Consider the following 13810-nt stretch of genomic DNA (forward strand, 5'->3'; position numbering starts at 1 on the left):
TAGTGATGCAGATCTACTCCACTGAGCTGTCAATCACACATCTGATGCCATTGATACCAATTCCTCACTGCTGTTTTGGAATTCAGTTTTCATTTAGTGTCAATACAGAAAATCTTCATGTATTCTGCATTCACTTTACTGATATCAGCAAAGCAGCCCTGTGTAGGAGTATTTTTGAGGGTATATTTTTTTAATGCTTACGCAGTAGTAACAGCGGTTGTCATGCTGTCATCTTTGTTGCTATGGAATTTTTTTTTTTTTATGTGTGCTCCAGTAGAACATGATCTGCCAGCTTAACTCTCACATATATTTGATGAAGATGTTTATTTTGAGACTGACATCATTTGAAAGGCAGGCGTGGCCACAGGAGGCAGCTCCAGGTGAGATGGGAGAGCGGATAGCAGCTCACCTGCACTGAATTTACTTATGAAAGGTAAGCAATGCTCACAATCGCTTGCAATTGCCATTTATTGTGTATCTAGGAATGTATTGCGAGTATATATTTGTTACCTTTAATGAATATAGACGTATGATCTCATATATCCTTAGTAAATTATTAGAATCCTAAGAAAGGCTGGTATTCTATGTCAGAGTTAGAAAAGCAGATGAGGCTGTATTGTATGTTGTGATCAAGACTGCATGATCTGAATGTACAGCCGTTCTACCTCTGAGCCCAGGAGATATATTTCGACTATGGAAATATAACATATCAAAATTGGTTATAAAATATGTTCATATTTAGACTATATTTTACAAGAAAAGATAATGTACATAGAAAGTTAGGCAACTTTCTAAAAATATTACTTATCTTGTACCGGTCACATATACCGTATTTTTCGCAGTATAAGACGCACAAAACTGGGGGGGGAAAGTTGGTGCGTCTTATACGGCAAATACACATTTTTGTCTGCATTAAAACCCTGTCATATCGCGGCGGTCCCTGTGGCCATCAACGGCCGGGACTCGCGGCTAATACAGGACATCACCGATCGCGGTAAAGCCCTGTATTAATCCTTCAGACGTGGCGATCAAAGCTGACCGCCGTGTCTGTAGCGAAAGTGAAACTAAACCGGCTGCTCAGTCGGGGCTGTTCGGGACTGCCGCGGTGAAATCGCGGCGTCCCGAACAGCTTACAGGACACCGGGAGGGACCCTACCTGCCTCCTCGGTGTCTGATCTGCTCCATGCCGGGATCCCCTGCATGGCCGGCGCTCTCCTTTGTCGTCATCATGTCATCGCGCACGCCGTCCCGTCTTCTAATAGGAGCGGCGTGCGTAGCGGCGTGATGGCGGCGACGGTGAGCAAGTTTCCCGGGCAGCAGAGATGTTCCGGAGCGTCAGGGACACCCCGGGGACGCGGCGACAGTGATGGAGGGCGACATCCAGGGCAGCGGTGACGAGCGGTGACGGGTCCGGAGCGGCGGGGACACGTGAGTATTACCTCCTATACCAGTGGTCTTCAACCTGCAGACCTCCAGATGTTGCAAAGCTACAACTCCCGGCATGCCCGGACAGCCAACGGCTGTCCGGGCATGCTGGGAGTTGTAGTTTTGCAACATCTGGAGGTCTGCAGGTTGAAGATCACTGTCCTATACTTTACATTGTATTTGGTTCAGAATCTTTTTTTTTCTAGATTTTCCTCCTTTAAAATTGGGTGCGTCTTATGCCGGAGCCTCTTATGAGGCGGAAAATACGGTAATAGTCCAGAGCTGTATTTAGAATTTAATGAGTCTTATGTATCCAAACACCAGCTATAAAGTGACATTCTTCTAACCAATCAGAATTTATGTTTACCTTTTGAGACTTCAGACTGAGGGTACTGTCAAAATATTTGATGTAGAAAGACTAAGACATTTTTCTCTCATGTATTTAAATGGCCTTGCAGAAATGGATGTGCTTGCTGCCAAAACACCATTTAGATGAATAAAAAAAATATTTTCAGCAGCACAATATGTTGGGACTTATCTGCCACATGTGAATATACCCTTATACTCAGTGTAGTGAGCGGCATTGCATTGTAGGTGCTCAGCTAAGGTTTGATCCGTGTGTCTGTCAACAAACTGCTGACTGTTTCCTACAACTACAGTCACAACTTCGAGCCATGTGGGCACCCAATAGATAACGTAGATACAAGGGTGTATATTTTATTTAAAGGGGTTATCCAGTAAAAAACCTTTTCTTTATATATCAACTGGCTTCAGAAAGTTAAACAGATTTGTAAATTACTTCTATTAAAAAATCTTAATCCTTTCAGCACTTATGAGCTTCTGAAGTTGAGTTGTTCTTTTCTGTCTAAGTCCTCTCTGATGACACATGTCTTGGGAACCACCCAGTTTAGAAGAGGTTTGCTATGGGGATTTGCTTCTAAACTGGGCAGTTCCCGAGACACGTGTCATCAGAGAGCACTTAGACAGAAAAGAACAACTCAACTTCAGAAGCTCATGAGTACTGAAAGGATTAAGATTTTTTTTATAGAAGTAATTTACAAATCTGTTTAACTTTCCGGAGCCAGTTGATATATAAAAAGAAAGTTTTTTCCTGGATAACCCCTTTAATTGTTAATGTACACAGCCATAATAGGGTACATTTATGGGTAAACGCTCATGGTAGGACCAATGGTTACATGCTCTAGGACGTGTTTTTAATAGTTACAGGGGGTAAAAAGTGATGATTGGTTCCCTTTAACATGCCCCCAGTTCAATACAAAAGCATGCAGAGGTTTCCTTAGTTCCTACTCTAGAGGAAGTTGTTAACAAAGTTAATACGTAGTTTAAACATGAATATATTCTTGTTCATAGTAGGCACACTGTATCACAATTTCTCTCATAATGGGAAAGTTGGAAACTGTCCAGGTGTGCGGTTCCACTACAACAGTGATCTGAATTCCCTATCATATTTGATGCCTGTCATTGTAATTTCTTTTGAGGAACATAGTTATAGTACTGGTTACAGTTTTTGATTGTATATTTATTATTATTATTATTATTATTATTATTAATTTTGATGTTGCTTCTGTTTGATATAACTTGTGCTATGCAGTAATCCAATTGCTTGTCCTATATAACCCATGTTGCATTGTTGTAAGTGAACCCTTGTACAGCCTACTATTCACTTCTGAAATTGTATACATTGCTGCACATGAGTCAGTCCTCTGGTCATAGGTCTGACCACTGATATATGTGGTCTGCTTTGTTCTAACTAAAAGAAAGCTCTCAAAAAACTATTAAATGAAAAAGCGCCATTTTGGAAAATTCTATAAAGTCATTTCCTTCTTTTGCCCCACAACACGCTGCTTCTTCTAGTGAGTCAGAGTAGTGTATAACCGCTGTCTGCCCTGCCGATATGTTTTTATGTCTTGTATATCGTTTCCTACACAGTACAGTGGAGAAGAACTCCTCAACTTGTATGACAGAGGATATTAGGGAACCTCTATATATTAAGCTATTTCTTAACTTTTATAGTTATATACGGTAGTTAATTGGTTTTTCCTTAGTCCTTACAGCAGCACACAAATATCCCTCCCTTATGTTTTAATTTTTTTTCTTCTACTACACATCTGACATTTGCTCCCCTTTATAGTAAGTGCTTCCTTTTATAGGAGAGGCAGGTAGTTATTTAGTTTAATTAAATTTAGTAAAATGTTATCTGTCCGATAAATATGGAACCGCATACTTGGACAGTTTCCAACTTTCCCATTATGAGAGAGATTGTGATACTGTGTGCCTACTATGAACAAGAATATATTCATATTTAAACTACGTATTAACATTGTTAACTTTCTCTAGAGTAGAAACTCGGGAACTCTTCTAGTGTTATGCTTTTAATGTTATTCTGGCTATCTATATACAGTATGGCAAATAGTATTTTCTATACGTATAATCACACTATTCTCAGGTTGTAATTAAAGTCCAGTTTTATTACTCTGAGCAGATTGATAGATATTAGGTGAAAATAGTCAATAATTAGTTGTTTGCAACTGTTTATGTTAACCAGCAAGTATAAGGCTGACAAAAAAACTTTACCTTATGCAGTATCCACACAGTTCTTGTAACGCTATTGTGGCCACTATTTGTGATCCCAGATGTCCTGGGTAGAGATGAGCGAATTTACAGTAAATTTGATTCGTCACGAACTTCTCGGCTCGGCAGTTGATGCCTTATCCTGCATATATTAGTTCAGCTTTCAGGTGCTCCCGTGGGCTGGAAAAGGTGGATACAGTCCTAGGAGACTCTTTCCTAGGACTGTATCCACCTTTTCCAGCCCACCGGAGCACCTGAAAGCTGAACTAATTTATGCAGGATAAGTCATCAACTGCCGAGCCGAGAAGTTTGTGACGAATCGAATTTACTGTAAATTCGCTCATCTCTTGTCCTGGGGGGAAAAGAAAGATGTACTGGGGCACTGCACCGCTCACCGTCCTGCAGCTCGTAGGTGGAATTGCAGCCGAGCCGTGGAACCAGAGGTGCTGTAATGCCTGTTGTCAGCTCATGGAGTGTGCGCTTCTGCACACAAGGATGCTACTACCTGCCAAAATAGATTCCAGTGTTACAGCTGCGATTATACCTGTAGAAAAAAAACAATCGCTTTGCTCTAAGAAATATTATTATTTATGTACTATTAATGGTTCTTTAAAATATTTTGTATACTTGTTATTATTTTGAGGTGGTACATTAAGATTTTTTGTCCTTGATTATATGTGTGAGGTTACCACAAGGTCCCTGTGGTGTACCCCCTAATCATTATTCTCATCATATTTATATTTTTTTTGTGCTATCTGTCGTATGATTCATTTTATGGTCATTATTATTATTATTATGATCATTATTATAAATAGTGCTTGATTTTATTTGAACATTACCAAGGTGTCTATGTGATTTTTAAAGAGTACCAGTCACCAAACTAAACTTTTAATATTCTGTTCCTTATATAATTATAAGACACTTTGCTATTTACTTGCTGTTAAAATTCTCAACCTTTATATGTTTTTAATATGATAGAAAAAAAGGCCACTAGGTGGCTCTGTTCTGTTCCCTGCTTCAAGTCAAACAGTTAGTTTGGTCTTCTCCCAGCCTGGCCGGAGACCAAACTCAGGAAGTGCGTGTGGGGCATGACGAGGCACAGCTCTCACAGGCTTCAGTGGCATCGCACCTGCTGGGGAACACTCACTTTATCCTGCTGAGAGCTCACACAATGTGAGCAAGGGGAAAGTTATGATACAGAGCTTTTTAAAGCTTGGAACAGTTTTTTAAGGGCAGGTGGGGTGTTAGAAGTAGTTAGGGGATATAATCTGAGTTAGTTAGGAATTAGGTAGTGTAATAGACAGACCCCTATTTTTAATATTCAGGGAGTCTATAGTAACAGGGACTGCTCCCCGGGACTGGTGCATGGCAAATGTGGTGCCAATATTTAAAAAGGGGTCAAAAGGTGACCCCGGGAATAATAGGCCTGTTAGTTTAACCTCCGTTGTATGTAAATTGTTTGAGGGTTTTCTAAGGGATGCTATTTTGGAGTATCATGATAAAAATAAATATATAACAGCATATCAACATGGCTTTATGAGGGATCGGTCCTGTCAAACTAACCTGATCTGCTTTTATAAGGAGGTGAGCTCCAGACTGGACCAGGGGCAATCGCTGTATGTCGTATATCTGGATTTTTCCAAAGCATTTGATATGGTGCCACATAAAAGGTTGGTGTATAAAATGAGAAGGATTGGACTGGGGGAAAATGTGTGTATGTGTCTGGCTCAATGATAGGAAATAGAGGGTGGTTATTAATGGTATGTATTCTGATTGGGTGATTGATACTAGTGGGGTACCACAGCGGTCAGTCTTAGGTCCTGTTCTATTTAATATATTCATTAATGATCTTATAGAGAGGTTGAATAGTAAAGTAGCAATCTTTGCAGATGATACTAAACTCTGTAAAGCGGTAAACACTATAGAGGACAGTGCACTGTTACAAATGGATCTAGATAGGTTGGAGGTTTAGGCTGGGAAGTGGCAGATGAGGTTCAACACTGAAAAATGTGAGGTAATGCACATGGGGAGGAAAAATCCGGGCTGGGATTATGTATTAAATGGGAGAAGACTTGGGACGACTGACGTGGAAAAGGACTTGGAAGTCTTAGTTAATAGTAAATTTAGCTGTAGTGACCAGTGTGGGGCAGCTGCTGCCAAGGCAAATAAAATCATGGGGTGCATCAATAGGGGCATAGATGCCCACGACAAGGAAATAATTCTACTGCTGTACAAATCACTAGTCAGACCACACATAGAATACTGTGTACAGTACTGGGCACCAGTGTACAAGAAAGATATAGGGGAGCTGGAGAAGGTTCAAAGACAGGCAACCAGGGTACTACGGGGAATGGGAGGACTACAGTGCCCAGAAAGATTATCAGAATTGGGGTTATTTCGTTTAGAAAAAAGAAGGCTTAGGGGCGACCTAATAACTATGTGTAAATATATCAGGGGGCAGTACAGAGATCTTTCCCATGATCTATTTATACCCAGGACTGTATCTATAACAAGGGGGCATCCTCTACGTTTAGAAGAAAGAAGGTTTCTACACCAGCACAGACGGGGGTTCTTTACTGTAAGAGCAGTGTGACTGTGGCCTTCTCTGCCTGAGGAGGTGGTCATGGTGAACTCTGTAAAAGAATTTAAAAGGGGTCTGGATGCATTTTTGAAGAATAATACCATTATGGATTCTATATCTATATCAACTCAGTAGGGACACAATAGGGTTATAGGTTGAACTTGATGGGCTCTGGTCTTTTTTCAACCTTATGAACTATGTTACTATGTTAGTTTAGAAAATATGGTTTGATGACAGGTACTCTTTAAGCACCAATATCCATAGTATATTTATTCTATAGTATTGTCCTATTATTCCATCAAAACAAATACATTTATCATATCTTTTGTTCAGGAATTCCCTATGGTAAACAATCACTCTAAGAGAATTTTTTTGATAAATATATATATCACTTAGATAAACAGCATGTAATGTTTCAGCAGTAGAGAATTTACTACAAAATTTAGAGTAAGAGCGTAAAAGTTTAACTGTGAATACAATGGTTAACTAAAAACTAAACACTCCTAGTAGTTACATTAAGTTTTACCATTTAATAGACCAAATTGCCAGACAAACACAAGATGCCTTGTATCATAAGCTCTTAATACTGCTGAGATGTCTTTTTTCAGAGAGTTAAATATATACTTGATTTACATATTGTAATTATTTTTGCACACCGTACAGTAATAATTACATTATATATTGTACACCGACAAAATTTGTAGAGCTTATATTTAAGTTATTGAATGAAATCTAATTTTATTATATCATCATGATTAAAATACAGAATGGAACTTTACAGGCAGGATCTACCAATGTAAACAAATGGAGCTTGGGGTACAATAATATTAAATCACAAGGCACTATGTATATCTAGTAATACCTGACTGTTAGTACTTCCGATATGACGGAATGCTGTCCTGTATAATTACAGACAGGTACACTGACCAACACAGTTCAACATATCATGAAAGTGCATACGTGAAAAAAAGTGCCAAAAATGTCATCACATATTCTATCTGGACCTCCCCGCTCCACTACCCCAACAGCTGCTGTTTCGTCGCCTTCCTCAGGGCGCTGCAATGCATCTGTCATTCTATTTACCCCTTTTATATTGTGCAAATCTAGACTCAATGTCCGGAACGCCATACTTACTTCCGGTCTCTTACCCTTCACATGACTTGGTGCACGCTCCACAGGCCGCCGTAGAATCTGGCAATGCATCTCGGCGTCTCCCCGTTACTGCGCATGACATAGCTTCCTCAAAGCCGGGCATGCGCACAGTGCCTTTAGGCCTCCGAGTGCATCGTGCTCCCGCTGTACCCTGCTAGCGTGTTTGCAATGGCAGGAAGCACAGAAGCAAGTAACAGCAAATGTGAGATATATTCTTTCTGGGGGAATTGCATATACAAAGTGCAAGTGCTAATGAACAATATTTACAAAATAGTGCATATAAAGTGACAGTGCATAATTATTACAAAATTACTAAGACCCCATTTATATTAAAAACCCAATATAGATTTTGTAATTATTCGAGGGAGATATAGATACAGTGGTCCCTCAACAAACGATGGTAATCCGTTCCAAATGGACCATCGTTTGTTGAAACCATCATATGTTGAGGGATCCGTGCAATGTAAAGTATAGGACAGTGGTCTACAACCTGCGGACCTCCAAATGTTGCAAAACTACAACTTCCAGCATGCCCGGACAGCCAACGGTTGAAGACCGTATTGGAGGTTATACTCACGTGTCCACGCCGCTCCAGACCGTCACCGCTGCCCTGGATGTCGCCTTCCATCGCTGTCGCCGCGTCTCCGACGCTCCGGCAAGGCCTATGCTTCCCCGGCATCCTCGCTCTCCGTCGCCGCCATCACGTCGCTACGCACGCCGCTCCTATTCGATGACGGGACGGCGCGTGCAGTGACGTGATGATGACGATGGAGAGCGCCGACGATGCAGGGGATACTGAAGAGGACGCACCAGAGCCCCGAGGACAGGTAAGTGATCGTAAGCGGACCAAACGGGGCACCGTAAATGGCTGAAGAAGTCTGCACTGCCTGATAGCCGTTTATACAATGGCCCAGACATACAAAAGCATCGTATGTTGATGCTGTCTTTTGTTCAGGAATTCCCTATGGTAAACAATCACTCTCAGAGAATTTTATATATATATATATATATATATATATATATATATATATATATATCACTTAGATAAACAGCATGTAATGTTTCAGCAGTAGAGAATTTACTACATCATTGAGAGTAAAAGCATAAAAGTTTAACTGGGAATACAATGGTTAACTAAAAACTAAACACTCCTAGTAGTTACATTAAGTTTTACCATTTAATAGACCAAATTGCCAGACAAACACAAGATGCCTTGTATCAAAAGCTCTTAATACTGCTGAGATGTCTTTTTTCAGAGAGTTAAATATATACCTGATTTACATATTGTAATTATTTTTGCACACCGTACAGTAATAATTACATTATATATTGTATATAGAGGTGAAAGCCTATTATGGCTCTGTATAAAGGCTTGTCTAGATCAGTGTTTCCCAACCCAGTTCTCAAGGCACACCAACAGTCCAGGATTTTAATTTTTCCCTGTTCTATTCCAATGGAGTAACTGAAAAAACCCGGAATGTTGGTGTGCCTTGAGGACTGGGTTGGGAAACACTGGTCTAGATCACATTTCACTGTTCTTTTCAGACATCCTTTTGTTTGTTTTTTCTTTTTTGTATGAACAAACCCCTGAAGGGGTTTTCTTGGACTTTGGGATTGTTGACCTATCCTCAGAATATTCAAGCTGAATGTGATCGATGGGGTGGCCAAAACTGGTCAGCTGATCAAAATGTTAATTTCTAATGATATTTTTTTTCCCTTAGTCCTAACAGCAGCACAATGATAAGACTGTTTATTTCCCTGTGAGCTGGTGGGACAGACAAAATTTTACAAAATTTAACTTAACTAAACAAATTACTACCTGCCTCTCCTATAAAGGGAAGCACTTACTATAAAGGGGAGCAAATGTCAGATGTGTAGTAGAAAAATAAAAATTAAAACATAAGGGAGGGATAGTTGTGTGCTGCTGTTAGGACTAAGGAAAAACAAATTATCAGTAGAAATGAATGCATCTCTTAAATCCAAACCAGCAACACAATGATGGGGAATTATTAAGAAGTTAAACCCAAACAGGAGGGCATTTTACTGCCTGGCAGAATTAAAATAGACCACCCAAAGGCCATATATTCTAAAGCCCCAGCATCAAGTCTATGAGTGATGAATGGGGAGGGAGAACTCTACCAAGCAGAATTACAAATCTGCTCAAGAGGGATTACTGAACAAAGGCAGGGAATACAGGTCCCTTTTCTATTGTCCCAGTAGGACAGAAAATAATCTGGCATTGGGAGTGGTTTCCCTTTATAAGGAAGGCAGGTAGGACATTTAATTAGTTTAATTTAAATTTAGTAAATTCCATCTGTCTTACCAGCTCACAGGGGCAGAAATACCCCCATCATTGTGCTGCTGCTTAGGACCTAAGGGAAGTAAACTGTGAACTGAGCCAGAAACAAGGGGCTCCATCCAATGCATAGTAGTCATAGTGAATTGCTGCCGCTCAGCTGTAGATAGGAGCTAAGCTGCAGTAACCCAGCATGGCCACTACACAATGAATGGAGCTTTGTGCTCCCAGCTCCATTCACTGTATACATCCAGACTTGGCATTTCTACTGCCCAACTTATCAGCTGTTCAGAAAAGAAAGAACAAAGAAAAGAAGATCCATTTACAATGGAGCAATCCAGGAGATGAATTCTTGTAAAATCCTATAAAAAAATATTTTTCAAAGATAAATAACAGGATATTTCAAGAGAAGGTGAAAACAGTGTGACCCTGATTTAATATGGCTAGGGGCACAAATGTTCATATTCACTGACACGAGACCTTGAAAATGAGAATCTGAGCCAAAATAATTTATCCAACTGAGAGTTTGCTACAATGTTTATATAAAGTAAAGCTAATCAATATGTATAAATGAATAATATACTTTCCCTATACTTATACATTGAAGCACAGTACCAGAACGTCGAAAAGAGTATTGAGGGTTTTAGCTCTGATGGGATTTTCTAGAATGGGTTACAAGTGTTGCAGTTTGTACAAGCTTTTCCATTTCTGGAAGTAAGTAAGAACATTTTTGTTCTCTGAGAACTAGTGGAGATCGTGAAAATGTCAAGGAATTAGGACTTAGCCTTTCTTTACTCAATAATTCAGACATATGTCTATAAAACTCAAAAAGCCTTTTAACGCTTAAGTAGTGTTTCCCAACCAGCGTGCCTGAAGCTGTTGCTGAGAGTTTTAGTTTTGCAACAGCTGAATGGCACACTGGTTGGGAAACACTGCTCTTGCAAATGCTCTTGCATGTGACTGGTTCACTCATCTTTACGTAATTTATCTTATTTATAAACCATGTCTGACTATTAAATATTCAAGCACCTACTACCCTTAGTCTTATTCCTCATAGAATGTAAGCTCTCACAAGTAGGACCCATAGGCTATGTTCACATAGAGGAATGTCTGCGCGGAAATTCCTGACAGTGAGGGGCCGGCAGAACATGCCGACACTAAGACTTCTCGAAAATGCGCCATCTCATAGGTAACTAAAACAGAGGGAACAAGTAGTGTGTGATAACTTATGGGCACATATAATTAAAACCAGTGCTCACCAATGTTGGTTGTACTGTCCACGTACAACTATGGTAAGCGCATGAATAAAAGGAGAAAACAAGACCCTGCAGCCGCTCCTGGCATAGCAAAGAGCAGATCCAACAGGCCCACCTCCAAGAAAAACGACAGAATCAAGCAGGCGCTAGGATTTTTCTCAATACCAAAAGGCTTCATGCCTGAAGAAGCGGAGTTGCCGCGAAACGCGTTGCATTATGGGTAATAAACCTTTTTAGTATTGAGAAGAGTCCCAACGCCTGCTTGATCCTGTCATTTTTCTTGGATGTGTGCCTGTTGGATCTCATAGGTAAAGCATTTTCGTGCGGAGTCTGCAGAAAGAATAGAAATGTCTATTCTTTTTGCGGTCACCAGTATTTGAATTTCTATGCCAGATGTTTCTGCTATGTGAACAGCACAGCAATATCCCATTGAAATCAATACTGCTGCGGAATCTCCATGTGGAATCCCAATGCAGAATTCCCCACGTAGGTTCCATCATGTGAACACAGCTTTACTCCTCTTGTTTAAACAGTGTTTATTATGCTAATGTATAATTTTGTCCTTATTAATGCCCTTAACTCTGTAAAGTACTGCAAAATTTGTTGGCACTATAAAAATAAATATTATTATTATAATCCATATTATTATTATTATTATCATCTTTAAAATGTAATCATTAGTTCAGAAAATTCATAAACAATCTTTCATTTTATAACCCTCGCATCCCTGCAGTTGAGATTGGTCACTATAACTAAGTTTAATCCCATTTGTATGGACAGGTTTTAATGTAACTACTCTGGTCAAACATTAATGATTTGGATCAACTTGGTGTTAACCCTTGAAAGAGTGAAAACTAACATAATTTTTTTTTTAAATTTGGCACAAGTTGCCCTTTAGGAATATTATTTGTATGTGTATATTTACTCAGAGAATTTATTTAGATAGAGTTTTTGTCTTGCATAAAATACTGGACTTGGCTGGAGTAAATATTAGACGTTATTGTTATAGGACAAAGAAAAACTATAGCATTATGTTTATATAGTGAAATTATTTACTGCCCAATGAAGTGTGAACTGCTATATGTTGCCAGATTAATGAAAACATGGTTTTGTTAATTCTGGTCTGTGTATGCTGGGTATAACCTGCCTAATAGTTTTTTTGGCACAGAAAATGACGAGTGCTTTATAAATTTTGAGAACACTTGGAAAAATATTAAACCAACCACCAACCAAATAAATGTCAGACATGAGGGGACCATTAAAAAAAATTGGCGGTCAGATGACAGTAAGTATAGCTCAAGTACATTTACCATATAGTATATTATTGAGCGTACTGTGGCTTAATACCAATTCGTAGGTCGTATTTATAGCATAAAAAATCTATAGGATTGTCTAGACTTAGTAGAGAATAGACTAAGCCTGTCTTTGTTTTTTTTTTTTGAAGATCTTAATAATAAACAATCAATGGTATTAAAGGGGTATTCTGGTGGAAAACATTTATTTATTTATTTATTTTTCATATTGAGTTGAGTTGTTCTACCTCTGTCCATGTCAGGAACTGTCCAAAGTATTTTGAAAAAAATAAAAAATAAATAGTTTTTATTTTATGTTTTTTTTATTTTTATTTTGCTTTGAGAGTGTGTGAACCCAGCATTATGATGCACTGCTCACATTTGCTGTAGAGACATAATATGGTGTTTTATGTGTTGAGTGCAAATGACTGACGATGCTTTCTACACACTATGCAAATATGCAGTCTCTTTATACGACATGGGTAAAGACCATGCAAAGACATGCACTAAAAATGGATTGCCATGCAAATAGTAAATAGAGATTGAAAGCATGCTAAAATGAAAGAATCCCTTTGTCATAGTTCATACTTCTAAAGAACCACAGCATACCTAACATCTCCTGATACAGTGATACAGTGTTTATGACTGTTTCAGATTGTTTTCCTCTTAAATATGGTGCTGCTATAAACTATAGACGTCTTGTAGAGCACACTTGGGACATACAAATAGCATCTAAATGCACTTAACAATCCCATGGTTCACTAATGATACTATATTGCTAGTTCAGAGAGAGCTGCTGGGTTTTTAGAGCATTAATAAATGAGTTATATAACAATGGATGAAAAGAGTGACGTTACTGACCAATGTCTGATTCAATGTCTTGAATTACATGTACATTTATCCTGACAGATGTATTAGGGTGCATTCACACCACATTTCTGAGATCAAGCAGCCGACTCTGGCTCCCATATCCCAGCAGGCCCGGCGCCGAATCATATTCATTTAAATGCTTGAAACTGAGTCAGATAGTTACTTTGGTTGCCTCATTTTTGCCCCATATCCGGTTTTGTGGGCGGACTAAAACCCATGGTATACTACGGTTTTCAGGACGGCCACAAAACCGGATTCCAGAGTCACTATCTGATTCCGGTCGGCTCATTCAAATGGTTGAGATGCGGCCCGGGTCCGGCTGGTATAAGGGAGTGTCCAGTTTTGA

At 39.3% G+C, this 13810-nt stretch overlaps 1 protein-coding gene across 5 annotated transcripts in view; it reads left to right on the forward strand.

The window, feature by feature from the left end:
- Positions 1 to 13810, forward strand: part of DLGAP1 (DLG associated protein 1) — a 668048-nt gene that overhangs the window by 188114 nt on the left and 466124 nt on the right. Inside the window, exon 1 of one of the 5 annotated variants that reach the window (XM_056521641.1) lies at positions 295 to 433. The exons of the other annotated variants lie outside the window; for them this stretch is intronic. The gene's annotated coding sequence lies outside the window, so the exon portion shown is untranslated. Of the gene's footprint in view, positions 1 to 294; positions 434 to 13810 lie in introns of those variants that run through there. 5 annotated transcript variants of the gene reach the window in all.

Source organism: Hyla sarda, chromosome 5 (assembly GCF_029499605.1).
Source record: "Hyla sarda isolate aHylSar1 chromosome 5, aHylSar1.hap1, whole genome shotgun sequence".
In the NCBI taxonomy this organism is placed as follows: domain Eukaryota; kingdom Metazoa; phylum Chordata; class Amphibia; order Anura; family Hylidae; genus Hyla; species Hyla sarda.